General features: G+C 47.1%; 1 pseudogene; it reads left to right on the top strand.

Annotated features, from left to right (window-relative positions):
* Positions 1-414: 414 nt before the first annotated feature.
* LOC136354604 (disease resistance protein PIK6-NP-like) lies at positions 415-3,039 on the top strand (annotated as a pseudogene).
* The last annotated feature ends 1,115 nt before the right edge of the window (positions 3,040-4,154 follow it).

Below are 4,154 nucleotides of genomic sequence, written 5' to 3'. Positions count from 1 at the left end.
TCGGCACACTGGCACGGGTTCCGCCAAAGCATCAAACCCCGCTGTCGGGAGGCTTGATGGGCCGCTACGCCCTTGGGGGTTTTCGCCAGATAGATGGGCCGAGCCATTTAGGCCCAGTAGGGGCTCGTATGTGTAAAGGACACAGTGTGTCCTCCATAATGTCCCTATCATAAGGGTAACCATGTACATTCCCTTGTATAATCTAAACCCTAGTGGTGGGAACCTGTAATGGGGCTATAAATAGCCCCCTAGGGCCATATAATAGGGGGATCCGAAGAAAAATTCTCAATTCAATACACTATTACTGTTTTCCAACCATTGTTGAGTAACCACGTCTTTCGACGTAAGCGGTTGTCGTTTCGACAACAACTGACGCCGACCGTGGGGACCTCCGAGCGAAACCACTGAAAGCGAATGCCACTGAAGAGGGTCGTGAAGGAGAAGGTTACAAGAAGAAAGGAGAGCGAAGCAGGAGGGGAGATGGCCACCGAAGAGGGTGCAGAGCCTTCGGCGCCCATCGCCGAAGATAGGGGAGCGCTATCGGCTTCAGCACCCGCACCACAACTACCGCTTTCGGCTCCTGCCGTCTCGTCGAGACAGGTACCGAACACGGTCGACGCGACGAAGGCAGCCGCGGCAGCGAGGGCACTCCAGATCAGGGCGGAGATCCTTTCGACAAGCCAGCCGCTGGTGCCCCAAGCTGTTTCGTCACAGCTGGCAACTGCTTCGACTACGCTTGCCGCTGCGCAAGTCAACCCCAACCTCGAAGTACAAGCCGAAGCCGATATGGAGGCCATGCGCCAGAACATGACGCGACTCTAAGGATGCTTCGCCAAATACAGGAGCAGCAGCAGGCGTACGAGACGGCGCGGCAGGCCAAGGTCGCTACGGCCCCAATCCTCCAGTATTCAGCGGGCTACATTCCACCCCAAGTCTACCCGTAAGCATCAATCCAGCCCCTTCTGCCACAAGCCATGCAAGCGCCAGTACACTTCGCTGGGCAGCCTTCGACCGCAGCAGTACATCCGACCCCTCATGTGCAGCCGCAGGCTCAGCCGGTCGCTGCCCATGTACACCCTCCACCACCTGGCCAAATGTCACAAGCAATGGCAGAAGGGGCTTCGGCCTTGAAGGCACAGCTTCAAGCTTTCCTTCAGCAGCTCAGCCAACCCCACAGCATTTCAGGTACAGCCCCTTCGGCCCAGCCGGAGGGGAACACGAGTCAAGGTGCACCCAGTTGGTTGCCGTCGAATCAGCCTGGTCCGGGGGCTTCGCCTTGGAGTCAAGGACTGCAGTTCGACTTCATCAACGCTGTTCAATCATAAAATATTAGTGCAGAGTTGGAGACAAACCCAGAGCTTGAGGCCATAAGAGCTGTCCTTAATATAAGCTACGATGGATTACCCTATCACCTCAAGTCTTGCTTCTTGTACCTGTCCATCTTTCCTGAAGATGACAAGATTAGCCGGAAACGTTTGGTGCGCCGATGGTGTGCAGAGGGTTACTCAAGGGAGCTATGGGACAAATCTGCAGAGGAAATAGCAAACAACTACTTCTTTGAACTCATAGACAGAAGCATGATCCTATCAACTCAAAATTCAACTTACAGCAGTAGAGGGGCTGATTCTTGCCAGATCCATGATATCATGCGTGAGATAGCCATCTTGAAGTCAAAGGAGGAAAACCTTGTTCTTAGACTCGAAGGGGGTCGTAGGCTACACAATCATGACACAGTTCGGCATCTTTCCATTACAAACAGCAGCGAGGACTGGGAGACAGATGTCGGTGAATTGAAGACAACAGTAGACATGTCCCGAATAAGATCATTAACAGTGTTTGGGGAGTGGAGGCCATTTTTCATTTCTGACAAGATGAGGTTGTTGCGTGTGCTCGACTTGGAAGACACAGAAGGTGTACGTAATCACCATATTAAGCAAATAGGGGAGCTTCTTCACCTTAGATACCTTTCTCTAAGAGGATGTATGCACATTGCTTACCTGCCTGATTCTTTGGGTAACCTAAGACAACTGGAGACACTAGATGTCAGAGGTACTAGATGTCAGAGGTATGCACATAGACAGGCTGCCAAAGACCATCATTAATCTTCGGAAGCTAAAGTATCTCTGTGCAAGTGTAGACGAAAACACCTATGAAGGAATAGCAGAGGAACTACCAGAGCTCATTAGGAACAGGCTATGCATTTCTACTGTTGTGTTGCTGGGGCTTTGTCTGTTCTGCTCAGCAAGTGTAATTGTAAAGTTTGATACAGGGATTAATACCCGTGACATCTGCTGCCTGTTTTGCTGCGGTATTCTCCCTAGCATTGCTATGCGCCTCCAAGGGAATGGTGTAGTAGCACCAAGAGGGCTGAGGAGACTGACAGCCCTGCACACGCTAGGTGTGGTGGACATTTCATGGCAGCCATCAATTTTACAAGATATCAAGAGGCTCACCCACCTGCGCAAATTGGAAGTGACCGGTGTCAACAAGAAAAACAGCAAAAAGTTTTTATCTGCCCTTGCCGCTCTCAGCCGCCTGGAATCATTGTCACTGATCTCAAAGGGGAAGCTAGGTCTCTGGGGCTGTCTGGATGCTGAAGAAAAGTTTTCGCCACCTAAGGATCTCAAGAGTCTGAAGCTACACGGCAATCTGGTTGAGTTGCCAAAATGGATCGGGAAGCTCAACAATCTCGTGAAGCTGAAGCTATCAGAAATCGGGCTCAAGGATCATGATGCTGCTATACAAGTCCTTGGTAAGCTACGAAACCTGTCCATCCATTGCCTGCCGCGCAAGTCATTTCACTCGCTTGAGGGTGGAGAACTCAATTTCTCGGAGGGATCTTTCAAAAGCCTGGTGGTTCTCAAGCTCCACTTCGGTGGGAGCAAATGCGTCAAGTTTCAACAAGGAGCATTCCACGATCTTGAGCTACTGGTGCTTTCTGGTTATATTGAAGAAGTCGGAACTAAGTTCTCTGGGCTAGAATTTCTCCCAAGAATCAAGGAAGTCCAGCTCCATGATTATTTTTATGACGTAAATTAAACGAGCAAGCCACACGAAGATTGAAGGAGGACTTGCTGGCACAGCTTTCCGAGAACCCAAAGAAACCAATCCTGAAGACTAGCGGGTGTTTTTAGCTGATCGAGCTCCATCGCAAATAATTGATGATACTGTTGTGTCCCTTCTGTTCTGCTACTTCTTGATTGTTGTGAATATCTATATCTGTCTATATTAACCCCATGCTTAGCTTTCCTCTTTGCATATGTTGTAATTGTTCAATGAACAACATAATTTTCTGTTCTATCGAATATTTTCCTGAAGCTTTCCTTAATCATAAATGCATGGCACTCACCAATTCAATTAAGTGTATCAGAAAGCTAGGCTACTAGTGTATACTCATTTGTGCTACTGCAGTATTGGGTCAGTTTGGATGGATCAGGCCAAATGTGTGTCGTCTGAGAGTCATGTAGACCAATGCATGTTGAAAGATCTGCGATGTGTCGATGGCTTCTATATAGGTAATTATAGAAGCTACTCAAGAAAGAGAACTGAAGTTAATACAAAAACCTACTCGAATTAATGTCATTCAATGTCGTCTTGTTTGCCAAATGAGAAACTGGAAATAACGCTGTCAAAGTGGAAGAGCGTAGCCAAAGCACCCCAGACGCGGGAAATGGGCCAAGGCAGTTGGGCCTATAGCCTTTCAAGAAGCTGGGCCATCGCCTTGTGCTTATCAACCCCGATACCTTATTTTCTGATTGGGCCGCTACCAACGATAGCGATCTGAACTTGAATAGGCGTCACCGTCTAGCCCTGCTATTTCTTTCATCAACTTCCTCATTTTCCGTTATCACGTGTTTTAAAATATTAAATGGTACTTTCTTTAAAAATAATTTATATAGAAGATGTTTAGAAAAAGAAATAAATAGTTAATATTTAATTAATCGTGTGCTAATTGCTTGCTTCTTTTTTCGTGCCGCTAAAATGCTCATATCATTCAAGCAAACTAAGAGCATCACCAACAATATCCTAAATTTTATTCCTAAATTTTTTATTATGGGAATTCTAAATATAATTTAAGGTGTTAAAAATTTTCTCTCTCTAAGAGATTAAGTAAAATTGGTTTTCTAAATATTAAAAAGGTGGGCCACGATAAA

This window comes from Oryza sativa, chromosome 12, assembly GCF_034140825.1.
Source record: "Oryza sativa Japonica Group chromosome 12, ASM3414082v1".
Lineage (NCBI taxonomy): Eukaryota > Viridiplantae > Streptophyta > Magnoliopsida > Poales > Poaceae > Oryza > Oryza sativa.
The sequence above is the reverse complement of the archived record's forward strand: the minus strand, read 5'-3'. Positions and strand labels throughout refer to the sequence as shown.